We start from the raw sequence: 14,994 nt of genomic DNA on the forward strand, positions 1-14,994 counted from the left end.
GTGTTTGTGTTTGTTTTAAAATTTTAGGCAACGAACGTTGATCAATACAAATGAGTACAAATTAATTGTCATGAACACAGATGGAAACAAACGAAGACAAACAAGCATTCATGAACAAAATATATAATACACTTACACTTATTAAATATATTTTATTTGCCGGAATTTTAAAATATTAAAAAATATAAAAATAAAAAACATTAATGATCTGTCGAACACAAACAAACACGTTATTGAACGTTCACGAACATAAATAAACAAAAGCGGCCTCTGTTCATCTTCGTTCATTTAACCAAACGAACAAAATTTCTTGTTCGTGTTTTTTTTAATAAACGAACGAACACAAACGAACTTTTCACCGAACAGTTCGCAAACTTTCGCCAAACGTGTGGTTTGTTTACAGCCATAAGTTCATGTGTTTTTTCGTTGTTTCCATCTTTGAATAAGAAAATATATTGTCATACGATTTAGAAGGAAATCGTATTTACGGAGAGTAATGACCTTAAGGAATGTTGAACGGTGGTAAGTTGTCTCCTCTTTATTTAAGAGGTGGATGGTTCAAATCTTGTAAGATGTAGTGCATAAGTAATTAGTAGTATATTAGTTTGCCGTTAAAAATATTATGAAGAGTAATGATGTATTATAGACATTAACACAATGAGATTATTACGGAACAATAAAAAAAGTAACATGGAAATGCACACAACCGCAACTTCGATCCGAACAACCCCCAAAAAATAAAAGATCTCGAGAAAGAAACACTCAAAAAAATAAAAGTTAAAAAATCATGCATCCACATAACGTCCACATGTCGCATAATGTCTTATTTTCAAGCTCCTCCACACCGTATAGTCTTAACTTTACATAAGTGTCTCATCACCTATTTTTCTGAGTTTCACTCTACCTCACTCCAAGGAAATGTTTTAGTCCAGTTAATTTTATCTAACCCTATTTTTAGTGGTTTAAAAAAAGAAAAAAAATAATTAATTCAATTTTTTAACATCCGATTAATATGTTAGCATATAATCTCTTTAATACCCCTTAACACAACGAAAGAATAATATACAATATCAGTTAACATGTCATAACATCATTAACAACCAATATGTTACACTACTCCTTCTACTCTTAGAAGGTGTGTGAATTCCCGTTTAAAATAAAATCAAAGAAATTCTAAATTCTTAAGAATTTTCTTTTTTTTTTTATGTATGTCCCCAGGCAAGTAATGGTGGAATATTGAGCCCACGTGGTAGGTGAAGGTGAGAAATGATTTATATATTGAAAAAATTTGTTTAATAATACATATGCTTAACCAACCTCCTCCTCCTCCCCCCCCCCACCCCTAAATAAATAAATAAATAAAATACAAAGTTTTGTATTTGAAAAAATTGATGTATAAAATATGTCTCAAATTTAAGTTATAGATGTGTTAGGTATAGAATCAATTTTAAGGAAACAAAACCTGTAAGAACTAGTGGTGTTTACGGTTTAGTTATGACGATTTTTGAATCAAACCGTCAGTGATGGTTTTTATTATTCTAACTCGAAACCAAACTATTGAAAATTGAAACCGAACCAAACCAAACTGTTACCGACGGTTTGATTTCACGGTTTAAACTTTGGTTAGGAACAAAAAAATAAGTTAAAGCCTAATACTAGATATTCCACATTCAACAATCTAACGTGTCAAAACCTTGGCTAATATCAAGTTATTACATAACAATCTTATAACATGTATATTGTTGAGACAACAGAATATAGACCGAGGATAGTAGCAAGGGTGGTTAGGCAGAAGGGTTAAAGGGTTTAACCTTGCCTAACGCAGGTCGTGGGGTCCCCCCACGTTTGCAAGACGTGGAAGGAGGTTCACTAGTTTATGTTTCTTGTTTGAAGATCCAATTCCGAGGTGTTATTCAGAAAAGGACTGAGGAATAGAAAGAATAAGCGTAATGTGAATGTGAGTGAGGGACGCTTTGAGTGAAGTGAATGTACGATGTGAATGACCAGAGTTCGAGAGAACAAAGCTGATCTGAGATGTCTTTGTTAATGAATGAAGTGTCATTATATAGGAGAAGACATGTCCCAAAGGAGTATTCATTTGACTAGTGAACCAGCTTGCAGTGAGGGGCTTACCCTTTCGGGGGTTGAGCCTTTTGACCCCCGGATAATAACGTGTATTCTGTGGACCTGCATTGCTTTTACGGCTGTGGTTGGTGAGACTGTTTGGGGATGTGACTTGTTCACTGTTCCCGTGTTACTTTACACCATCTCCTCAGCTTTTTCAAGCGTTGAACCTTTTAACCTTTTAGGTGTTTACATACTTGGCCATTTTATTTGGTCTCGGGCTACCCCCGTCATCAGCCCCCCAAGTCAGAGGTTTTTGGGAGTAGATCAAAGACTTCTGACTTTTTAAGCATTTATTTTATTCCCTGAAGGTTTCAAAGGTTCAACGATTGGAGGCTTGGAGGGTTGTCGACGGTTAATGTTTAAATTTTGAATATCTGACAACTGATTTGATTGATGTGTAGCAGTTTGTAGGGTGGCGGTTTTGCAGGGTGCACCGTTTTACATTATTGCCCATGTATTAACTTATTACCTTCTCCTTTTTCCCATTTGCTTTTTCATTATTCCCACAAGTTTTCTCTTCAACTCCTTCCCCTTTTCTTCAAGGTTAGTACCGGTTCCTTTAGTTTCATTACGTTTTTCATATTTTTGCAAAAATTGGTGCTCTTAAGGATTTAGCAAAATCCTTTTCCCGATTGACCCAAGAGGAAGTAGAGTTGTTTTGTATGGAATATGGTATTGGGACTAAGTTTAATCCTACTGCCCCTTCGTGTGATGCTTCGATTGACAAATGTCCGGCTGGTTTCGTCGCTCTTTATTGTCGTCATTTCGAGTTTTCAAACCTTCGTCATCCATTTTCCTTGTTTGTTTTAAACTTGTTGGAATATTACCGAGTTTCTTTCGGTCAGATTCATCCGAAGGGCATGGCTAGGGTTTTACATTTTGAGGTTTTGTGTCGTGCCCTCGGATATGATCCTTCATTATTGCTTTTTCGCCGTTTTTTCCGTTTGGCCAAAAATGGCGATTGGTTTACTTTTGAAGCATCCAAGGTTGATTCCGGCCTTATTTCATCTATGGTTACCACACTTGGGACTTGGAAGAATCGTTTTTTCTGGGTTTCCGATACTATTGTTCCATTTAAAATGGTGTGGCGACACCCGGATGCTGTTCTCAATGAACCGGAACCCCTTGCATCTGACTTGAATGATGCTTTTTTGAAAGCCATTCGTGAATGCCCTTCAAGGGTTCGTCCCTTTCCTGAGCATTTGTTGGTTTTATTAGGGGTTAGTAAGTTATGGGAAAAAGCTAATCGGGATCCGGTTCTGATGAGAGATGGCACGGGTATGCATTTTCTTTTCCACCTTTCTTGTATTTTTCTTAATTTGTGTCTCATGTTCTGTCTGTTTGTTGCTTGCAGTTATGTCTGCCTTGGATTTCATTAAAAGTGATGATACTTCGGATGTGGTTTTTGGGGATGTTCCTGTTATCCCTGATGAGAATGTTGTGGTTAAAGGTGCTGAACAGAGGTTTGAAGGTGCTGGGTATGTTAGTGTTTCGAATGTTAAGGGTTTTTCTAAACCTCTTGCCCCCAAGACTTCAACCCGGCGATCTACTCGTCGTTTGAAAGCCGCTCCTCAATCCACTTCTACCGAACCGGTGGAGTTGAGTGATGATATTGAAGAGTCTGGGGATCAAGGTGTTGAAGTGGGTTCTGAAAGGGAGAAGAAGTTAGTTGTTCATGGCAAAAAGGGTTCGGCCAAGAAGGTTCCTGCTACACCTGTTCAGGGTTCTTTGAGTATGGACGTTGAAGGGTTGGATCCTGATGCGGTTTATGTGCCATGTTGGTCAGTGAAAGTTGATGATAACTTTAAAGATGCTGCTGTTTGTGAAGAGGCTTTGAGTCATATTGCTCCACCTTCGGTTCACAAGACTATCTCCGAAATGGATGATGATGTGATGTTATCTCGTATGATTCTCAGTACTTGCAACCTTGCTGCCATGCTTCCTCAGGGCGTTGCCCGTTTCGTCAGAGGATGCAAGAGTATGAGGAGTTCTCCAAGAAGAAAGACAAGATGAAGTCTTCGATGGCAGCGATGAAGAAGGAGATAAGCAGCTTTGCTGAGAAGGAGGAAGCTTGGTCGAAGAAGGTTGAAGGCTTGTCAAAGCAGCATGAGATTGAGATGATCGATTTTAAGAAGAGTTTTGAGGCTGATCGGTTGAAGCTAAAGGCGGACAGGGAGGCTTTATCTGTTGCACAGAAGGCCTTTGATGAAGAGAAGGAGAGCCTGAAGGCTTCAGTTTCTCGTGCAACTAGTGATAACCAGTGGTTGATTGAGCAGGGCTTTCAACAGGTTGTCACTTACCTGCTTCATTCTGCCGAGTTTAATTCCGCTCTTGGTGATGTTTATACAAAGTTGCTTAATTTGGGAAAACACCAAGGTCTCATTGCTGGTTACAAGTTGCATGAAGCTGGGCATTCTTTGGAAAAGTCCCCCTTATTTTGTCCCGATGCTTCTGATGTTTTCAAAAGCTCAGTTGAACAGATGGAGAGGCTTACATATCCTTTTGTTCATCAGGTTTCCTCTTGCTTTGGTAAGCCTTTGTCTGTTTCACAGGATTTGAAACCGGAGGGTCTAAATGAAAAGGTTTGCACTGAGGTCTTGGGCTCACTTTCGAAGAAAATATCTTATTCCGGAGATAGTGATGATACCCTCTCGAGTCTGCCGGATGTTTCAAAGGATGTTGGTTTGGAGACCTCAGCGGTTGGTGGTGATGGTGGTGCTAAGGCTAAGAAGTCCAAGAAGGCCAAAGCTGAAGGTTCTGGTGTCTCCAAGCCTTCTGCCATCTGATGATTATTCGTAGCTTTCTTAGCAAAACAATTTATGGTCTGTAATGTTATTTTGAACAATATTAGGTTTCCAGGAACCCTTAAGGTTCCTGTTGGTGGTGTGTTGGGCCTGTATGGCCATTTGAACAGTAGTTTAACTTGCAAGTTACTAGAAGTTGCTTTAACTTTTATTTGAAAGTCTTTCATGACTTTCTTTGCTATGGTATGATGGTTAATTATATTACTTGTGTCGTGTTTTTATGTGTATGCCTCCTTTGCTTAGTTTGTTTGGTAGGTTTTAACCCTTCAAGCCTTTTGGCTAATCGTAGTTGGGTTAGAGCCTTTAACGTTTCAAGCTTGTCATGTGGGTGGCTTGAAGCCTTGATAGCTTTTGATTTGGTTTGTATGCTTTGCTGATGGATTTATACTTGTATTTTTCCTTGGATAGTTTTTTCCTTTTAACATTGTCTTTGTTGAATTCGCGTTGTCTTTATGTTTTTATACCTTAAAGGGATCAGTGCTGCAGACACTTAGCCTTGGTATTTTTAACAAAAAGACATAGCACCTATCCTCTTTATTATTTTTTTGTGATTTGTTTTACTTCGTAAGCCTGTTTGTTGGTTATATTTCTAAGGCTTAAGGAACGATTGGTGTAGGCTGTTCAGACCTGTCTATGAGACAATTTTGTTTTGACTTAATGAGTCTCATGGAGTTGTATTGATTTAGGAACTCACCACTTATATAGGTTCATTCAACCCTTGAACCTATTGAGCGATGTGGCCTGGGAGCTCATCCCCTTACATGGCCCTTGCCATGGAGTTTTTTGCTAGGTTCTCAACCTGATATTAGGATAGAAGGACAAGTTTGATAAAACAACTTCATTCATTCAAGCAATACTTGCTTTTTTACAAAAGGTTCTCATAGTGTTGTTCGAGGTACATTTTGATACAAACCAAACTTTTCTGTCTAAACATGGAATCTTCTCAGGGTTTTGCCGTTCCAATGTCTTGGAAGCCTTTTGCCTTCTGAATCTGCTAGCTTGTAGGATCCACCCTTGTGTGCTTCGAGGATGGTGTATAGACCTTCCCATTTTGGGCCCAACTTTCCTTGATTTTCCTTTTTGCTAGCTTCATTGTTTCTGAGGACTAAGTCCCCTGGCTTGAATCGTTCATTCTTAACCTTCTTGTTGTAGTAGGCTTCCATTTTTTGCTTGTATTTGGCTTCTTGGATTGCGGCTTGATCTCGGGCTTCCTCTAGGAGTTGTAAATTCAACATGTTCTCTTGTTGGTTTGTTTTGGGATCCATGTTGACGATTCGTTGGGTTACAACTCCTATTTCAGCAGGGATTACAGCCTCGGATCCGAATACCAAGCTATAAGGTTTTTTCTTGTGGCTTGTTTTTTCGGTTGTTCTAATTGCCCATAGGACACTAGGCGATTCTTCGAGCCAATTGCTTTCATATCTTCCTAATCTTGTCTTGATGCCTTCCACTATGCTTCGGTTAGCCCTTTCATCCTGGCCATTTGATTGCGGGTAAGCCACTGAGCTGAAGATCTGGTTGATTCTGTACTCTTTACACCAAAGGCTGAAAGGCTTTTCGGCAAATTGCTTTCCATTGTCGGTGACAATCACTCCCGGCAGCCCATAGCGGCAGATGATGTTTTCCTAAACGAAGTCAATAACCTGTTTCCCTGTGATCTTTGCAAGGGGTTTAACCTCGGGCCATTTGGTGAAATAGTCTACTAGCAAGAATTTTACTCCTCCTTTGCTTGGAGGGAATGGCCCAACAATGTCCATTCCCCACTTATGGAATAGCCATGCCGAGGTTATTGGGACAAGATCATGTTTAGGACTTTTTAGGATTGGAGCATGAATTTGACAAGCATCACATTTCTTCAATTGCTCGGTGGTGTCACGATGCATCGAGGGCCAGAAATATCCAAGGTTCATGAGTTTTGCAACCACCGACCTAGCTCCAAAATGGGCTCCACATACACCTTCGTGAATTTCTTTGATCAAATACTTACTTTGCTCGGGACCAACACATCTTAGCAAGGGGGCAAGGTAACCCTTTTTGTAGAGGGTTTCTCCTTGCAACACATATTGTCTTGCTTTGATTTTAACCCTTTCAGCTTCTACTTGATCATCGGGTAGTTCACCATTTTGAAGGAATTTTTTAATGGGAGTCATCCAGTTTGGATCTTCCTCGGTGACTACATCTTGGACCTCCAATTCATCAATCGATGGAGCCTTCAACATTTCAACCAACACCTTTTTGGTGAGGTGGGCAAAGGTGAGGGATGCTAGTTTACTTAAGGCATCAGCCTTTTTGTTTTGGGACCTTGGAATTTGTTTGATGTTGCATGCTTGGAAGGTGTTCATCAATTCCTTGGATTTTTCTTTATATCTTCTCATATTGGGTTCTTTAGCAACGTAGCTATCGTTGACTTGGCTTGAGACTAGCAATGAATCTGTGAACACTTCAAGCTTTTGGACTTTCATTTCTTTGGCCAGTCTTAAGCCGGCGATCAGTGCCTCGTATTCAGCCTCATTATTGGTGGTTTGAAAATCAAAACGGAGAGCATATGTGAATTCTAACCCTTCAGGGTTGATTAGAACTAACCCAACCCCTGACCCTTCAACGCTTGAAGCCCCGTCGGTGAATAGCTTCCAGGCCTCAAGGTTGGAGGGTTCAGTGGTTGTGGTGTTTACTTCGTCAATTGTTTGGTCTGGGACTTCCACAAGGAAGTCGGCCAGAACTTGGGCTTTAATGGCTTTCCGTGGGACATAGGTGATGTTGTGCTCACCTAGTTCCACTGCCCATTTTGCTAGCCTTCCTGAGTTTTCAGGTTTTTCGAGCACATTTTTTACAGGTTGGTCAGTGACCACTTGTATAGGATGTGCTTGGAAATACCTCCTAAGCCTTCTAGCTGTTTGAACTAGGGCTAGGGCAAGTTTTTCGAGGGGAGGATATTTAGTTTCAGCTAATTTTAAAGTTTTGCTGAAGAAGTAAACGGGTACCTGAGCCGTGTTTCGTTCGATTGTGAGGACTGCACTTATGGCTTCTTCAGCAACTGATAGATAGACTGATATCAATTCTCCCGTTTCTGGGGCTGCAATGTCTGGCAAGGAGGCCAGGTGTTGTTTCATCTGGTTGAATGCTTCCTCGGCTTCATTGGTCCATTTGAAATCCTTCTTATCAGAACAATTTTTAAGTGTTTTGTAGAAGGGTAGGGACCTTTCAGCCAGCTTTGAAGTGAACCGCTTCAGGGCAGCAAGTTTCCCGTTTAAGCTTTCAACCTCTTTTTTGGTTTTTGGTGGCTTGGCTTCGAGGACAGCTTTTACTTTATTTGGGTTGGCTTTGATGCTTTGTTTTCCGACAATGTGACCCAGGAATTTTCCTTCTTCGAATCCAAACGAGCATTTTTCAGGGTTAAGTTTCATGTTGACCTTTCTAAGATTCTTGAAAGTTTCTTGGATGTCGTCAAGCATTTGATACTCCGTCTTGCTTTTGATTACCAAGTCATCGACATAGGCTTCCATGTTTTTGCCAATTTGGCTTGCAAAAGCTTTGTCCACCAGACGTTGGTAGGTTGCTCCGGCGTTCTTTAGCCCAAAAGGCATCTTCTTGTAACAGAAGATTCCTTGTCAGTGTGAAACGCCGTCTTTTCTTCGTCTTCCTCTTTCATGAGTATTTGGTGATACCCTTTGTAAGCATCAAGAAAGCATTTGAAAGGGTAACTGGTGAGCGAGTCAACCTTAAGGTCAATTTCTGGTAGAGGGTAGCAGTCCTTAGGACAAGCTTTGTTAAGATCTTTGAAGTCTATGCACATTCTCCAGGAGTTATCAGGTTTTTTGACCATAACCGGGTTTGCAACCCATGATTGGTACTTGACTTCTCGGAGAATACCAGCTGATACGAGCTTTTCAACCTCCTGACAAGTAGCCAAGCTTTTTTCTGGTGCTAAGCTTCTTTTCTTTTGGACAACAGGTTTGACATCAGGAGGTATCCTCAATTCATGTTCAGCAATGCTTCGGGGGATTCCTGTCATATCTTCCGGACACCAAGCGAAGACATCGCTGTAATGTGTCAACAAATTTTCCAAATAGGAGAGAGTTTCTTGTGAAAGGTTTGGGTTGACCCTTATTCTCTGCTCAGGGTACTTAGGATTTATGATAAGCCTTTGCTTATCTTCTTCACTTCTGGCATTTTCACCTTTGATCATGTAAGCCTCTTGGGAGGGTTGAAGGGTTGCCATCCCCCTTTCGGTTGGGAATTTTGCCGTGCCATGCCCAACGGACACTGCCATAAAGAAGGCACATTGCCCTGGCCTTCCTATGATTACATCATAGTTTGAAGGTATGTTGAGCACTACGAAGGTAAGTGGCTGAATTCTTTTCTTCTGACCTTCACTGAAACAAACATCTAGTGTCAGTTGTCCTAAAGGCTTGAGGGGTATATCGGCGATACCTTTTATGGAGGTTCCAGAGGGTTGAAGCCTTGAACGTTCTTCATTGCTTAAGCGGTTGAAAAATTTCTCGAACATGATTTCAGTGGCTGCCCCAGTGTCTATGTATGCCCTATGTGTTTCCAACGTTCCAATGGTAGCTTCTACAACGAGAGGGCTTGAAAGGGGGCCTTTTTCTGTTGGGGGAAAGCAAACACATTGAAGCTCCCAAGCTTCCAACCGCTGCCTCTTATGAGGAACCTTTTCATCAGAGTTTACCATATTGACTTACTTCCCCTTGCCTTCAGCCATCTTGTCTCGAACCCCTTTTACCAAATGGGCGAGTTCTCCTGACTTAACAACCTCTTCAATTCTTTTCTTTAGTTGGAAGCAATCGTTGGTGTGGTGACCTTTTTCTTCATGAAACTCACAGAACTGTGTGGAGTTCTTATTTTTTCTACTTTTGGGGAGAGGCCTGGGAGGTCTAAAGTTCTGTTTGACTTCTTCTGTTGCTAGGATTTCTTGAGGGGTCTTTGTGAGGGGTGTGAAACTCATGCCTTTTTCCCTGGTTGGAGGGTTCCGGCCTTCAGACCTTCGATGGTCTGAGCCCTTTTGTCGTCTGTCATAGGAGTTGTAATTCCCTCTTTTTCTGACCGGGCTATTACTTCGCCAGCTAGACCCTCTTTTCCTCTGTTCCTTGATGTCAACTGCTTCCTCTCCCCGAATGTGGGCTTCTGCTCTTTCGAGGGCCTCCTCCAAGGTCTTAGGCAGGGACTTGTTGAAATCTCTTGCTAGGTATTTTGAGGTGATAGCGTTCATGAAACCGGCTACCCTCATTTTTTCGTCTGCCCCTACGTAGGTTAGACCTTCCTTTTTGTATCGTTCAATAAACTCACGAAGACTTTCATTGTCTCGCTGTTTTATTTGAAAAATGACAGTTGCATCTTTGACATATCGTCTCTGCTGGGAGAAGTTGGCCAAAAAAACCCTTGCTTAGGTCGTCGAAGCTTCGAATGCTTCGAGCAGGTAAATCGTTGAACCAGATCCTGGCAGATCCGATAAGGGTTTGCATGAACATTAAACAACATTCAGCGTTTGACCATTTTTCTATCCTTGCTGCACCGGTAAAGATCTGAAGATGGTCCTCTGGGTCTTCAGACCCATCGTACGTTTTGATGTGGGACGGCATCTTGATCTTTGTTTGAAAATCGTAATCGGCTATTTGCTGTGAGAAGCATGAAAGGTTACTCGGCTTGTAGGGTTTAGCCAAGTCTTCTTCGACCCTTGTACCCATATTATTATTGCCATTGTGGTTCCCTTGAGTGGCTAGCACTTGATTGATGAAGTGTTGCCATGGGAAACTGGCCATCATCTGGGTGATCATCTGGGACATAGGGTTGAAACCTTGGAGGCTTCCGGATGTGATCGGGCAGCTAACTCCAAGGGGGGTGCTCATTACTGCACTCCGTGCTAATGGAAGCACTGACAGGGCTTGTTTCCACGAAGTGGAGGTGGAGGCTGGAAAGCTTGATACTGGGGAATGTAGGAGCTGATCCAAAGTCAGCTCATGGCCCAGAGGAGCACCACTTGTAACTGGTTGGGATGAAAAAAGGGGATATGCTGTAGGATTTGTCATGGTGGGTAAATATGGAACGGGATTTGGAGGATTACTGGGGCCGGCCTCATTCCTGGTTGTAAAAGGTGGCATGGGAGGTCCGGGAGACAGCGTTGGTTCAGGTTCATCGTAGTCCAGACGAATCCTTACTCCCTTGTCTTTTTCTTTGTTCACATCCTGGTTGAGGAGGGTCCTCAACTCAAGAAAATTATTAGCAACTCCCTCGGGGGTGAGTTCAATACGTGTGGGAGTGTCCGTGACCCCGACGTTAAGGGAGGGAACTCCAGATCTAGAGGGAGTTGGAATGTTAAAGGTGAGAAACTCGGGCGTGCTCCCCGGAGTTGAAAAAGAAGTTGGGATCGCCACATGGGCCTGACTACTACCCGAAGTTGAAGTGTTTGGTACCTGGTTCACTGCACCTGGGGATCCACTTTCAGACATGACAACTTTAAGAGAGAAGAGCTACACTACTAGGTCTTTTTGAGGAGAAATAGCGGCGTAGCCCCACGGTGGGCGCCAACTTGTTGAGACAACATAATATAGACCGAGGGTAGTAGCAAGGGTGGTTAGGCAGAAGGGTTAAAGGGTTTAACCTTGCCTAACGCAGGTCGTGGGGTCCCCCCACGTTTGCAAGACGTGGAAGGAGGTTCACTAGTTTATGTTTCTTGTTTGAAGATCCAATTCCGAGGTGTTATTCAGAAAAGGACTGAGGAACAGAAAGAATAAGCGTAATGTGAATGTGAGTAAGGGACACTTTGAGTGAAGTGAATGTACGATGTGAATGACCAGAGTTCGAGAGAACAAAGCTGATCTGAGATGTCTTTGTTAATGAATGAAGTGTCATTATATAGGAGAAGACATGTCCCAAAGGAGTATTCATTTGACTAGTGAACCAGCTTACAGTGAGGGGCTTACCCTTTCGGGGGTTGAAGCCTTATGACCCCCGGATAATAGCGTGTATTCTGTGGACCTGCATTGCTTTTACGGCTGTGGTTGGTGAGACTGTTTGGGGATGTGACTTGTTCACTGTTCCCGTGTTACTTTACACCATCTCCTCAGCTTTTTCAAGCGTTGAACCTTTTAACCTTTTAGGTATTTACATACTTGGCCATTTTATTTGGTCTCGGGCTACCCCGTCATCATATATTAAAGATTCAAGATTGTCAAATTAACATGTAGGAAAAACATTTGAAAGTAACTTACTTTAGCGAACAGAGAGCTATGGTATATGACAGAAAAAAGAATTCTAATTGTATAGTACCAATTTACAAACATATAGATATTGTACCACTTTAATTGAACTATTACAAAAATATGGATATTGTACCACTTTGATTGAACTATTAGTCATTAGCCCTTATAACAGGCTTAAATTCAATTAAACTCAAATACCCGTTATAAATAACTTAATAAAATATGAAATTATTTTTTAAAATAAAATACATATCATCCTTATGGTCTAGTTTGGTTTAATACGACTGGTTTTCGATATAAATCGTAAACCAAACAATTTGCTACGGTTTGAAGTTTTTTTAACCGGCCGACCAAAATTTAAAGTGTTAAAAAACCAACCGTGAAACCAAACCGATGACTGGATTTCGTGGTTTCACGATTTAAAACCAAATTATGAACACCCCTGATAAGAACCATGTAAACATCTATATTTATAATAAACAAAACCATTGGGGGACACATGTCACCCTATGGTTGATGCCAAATAAGCTGACACCTAAGCATACATGTGGCATAGCTAAAAATTAAGGATTGGGCAAGCTTCTTTTGTACGTTTCTTAATCTCTCTCATTCAATTATACCCGATTCAGTAGCTTCTCTCATAAGAATCCCTAATTAACCCTAAATCTCATCATTCTCTCTCTCAATCATCATCGACGACAATACTATCTTCTTCAATCTTCATTCACCAGAATTCAATACATTCTAATCGACGGTAATCTCTTTGCTCTGACGTTCATTTCATATACTTTATCAGCATTTTACTTAATCTGTATTTGTTCATCTTCTTATGTTAAATTTGATGTCAAAATCGTCGATCCCTAATGTCAAAATCTCTCAAACATGAAAACAACTGGATTCCTTCTGGCCGTCACGCACCATCAGTCCCTCCGGCAAATTTTCAGGTAAGGTCATTTGTTAGCATATAACACCAATTTCTTTAGTTTTGAGTTCAATTATGTTGTGGAAGGTCGCCGGTCTTTGGATATGTGTCGTCTTCGTCTGCTTCCCCCATTTATCTGTGTTTTAGGGTTTTTGTGAATGGTGGCGGCGATGGTCTCCGATGTTTTCAGGTTAAGCGATTTTAGGGCTTTTATGCTTAACTATTTTGTAACGTTCCTAAGTTGGTTTCTATGTTTTTAGGGTTTTTATTTGTTAGGGTTTTAGTCTAGGATTTGATGATCGATTCATGTATGCTTCGATTTGATAGGGTTTTAATCCACGATTTGATATTGTTTTATTATTTCTGCTTTGATTTTCATATTTTTTGTTTTTTGTAGTTTGATTCGTTTGTAGAAAAAAAACCCGATTTAGGTCATAGGTTTTATATTTTCACTAATTGGTGTTGATTCTATTATAGAATAGTCTGATTATAGGTGTTTTGGTGCTAGACAACCGGTGGTTTTGGTGCTAGAAAACCGATGGTGATTTGTGTTCTTGATGGAATGGTGTGGGTGGGTCTGGGGAGAAGTTCGCTGGTGGATTATCGAACTCTTCACATCAGCGGTTTAACATTCTATGCAGTGCAGATAAAGACGGTGTTATAAGCTTCAGTATATTTGGCATATTCCCGATTGGGAAAAATTGTAATCTTCTTTTCTCCTCACTCAAGTAAGTATGAGCCACAAATTGGAAAAATAAATGATGAAAAGAATGTAGCCTTGATGTTTAAAGATAAGTATGGCTGTATGGGTTTGTATCTTGATTTGCATGTTTTTGTTTGTTGGATTGCAGGATATTCATGTTGACTGCAAATTGCTGAATGCTTCAATTTGTAAGGTAATTCCTTTACCACTTAGTCACTTAGATTACTTTTGTTTCAGTTTTATTTATATTTAGTGGAGGTGGCAAGATGGATGTGATGTTGAATCATGTTACCTTTGTGAGTTGAATTTTGAATCTCGGTACTGTTTGATCATAATCAATTCATTGTTTGATTATGTTATTGGGATTACTTTTCACTTTTTCAGTTACTGCTATTCTTTTTATATGAAGGTAACAGTGTCGTGGAGGTTAAAAAGATTCTTCACTTTGGTTCCTTAAACAATGTCATGATGTCTGTGTTTGGAAGGTTGTATGATTTTGGTAAAAATGGGGGTGAGGGGTTGGAAGAAGAAAAACAAGAGGCTGTTTGTTCTCAGAGGTTGTTCCTATTTTTAACTTTTTAGTTATGTTGGTTTTAGTTTTAGGGGTTGTAAGCTATTTTTTGTTCAATCCCATTTGCTAAAATTAGTTTTAAAATGGTTAAAAATACTATTTTTGGTAGGCCACTCAATTTTTAGTTCAGACTAGAGGTGAGAACCGATGAGTAGGATAATATGTCAAAACGTTTTCAGTAAAGTTCATAGATGTCAGGGCAGACACCAAATAGTTGTAAAGGTTTTTAGTGATGGTTATTTAGTTAATTATGATCTGAAAACATTATTGCTATTATTATCACGGTTGGGCAATGGGTGAAAGTAGGCTTTTGTTGAAACATGTTCTTACTGAAATAGACTATGGGCGACTTTTAAGTTTTAACTGGTCTTTGAAAAAAAATAACTATTTGACCCATTTGAGATAAGTCACAACAACCAATTTGTTTATTTTGACACTGAGCCTCATGTTCATATAATGGTATATATAACAAGCCAATTTAGTGAGTACATTGTTTTGAAATAATAACAAGATACAATGATAAATCATATATGTGTTGTTTAGTGGCTTATCCATATCAAGATTCTATTAAAACTGATACTTTTTCTTTCGACCGGTTAAAGTACGGAGTTATCAGGTTGCTATTATGACGTTCTTTTCAATACTGATTG

General features: G+C 40.2%; 1 long non-coding RNA gene across 1 annotated transcript; it reads left to right on the forward strand.

Moving 5' to 3' along the window:
• The first annotated feature begins 12,835 nt into the window (after positions 1–12,835).
• LOC118481201 lies at positions 12,836–14,331 on the forward strand. Its single transcript, XR_004864823.1, has 3 exons — positions 12,836–13,773; positions 13,922–13,966; positions 14,183–14,331. It is a non-coding gene; the product is annotated as an uncharacterized LOC118481201 (long non-coding RNA).
• Positions 14,332–14,994: the final 663 nt, after the last annotated feature.

The sequence above is a fragment of the Helianthus annuus genome, chromosome 8 (genome assembly GCF_002127325.2).
Source record: "Helianthus annuus cultivar XRQ/B chromosome 8, HanXRQr2.0-SUNRISE, whole genome shotgun sequence".
NCBI classification, from domain to species: Eukaryota; Viridiplantae; Streptophyta; class Magnoliopsida; order Asterales; family Asteraceae; genus Helianthus; species Helianthus annuus.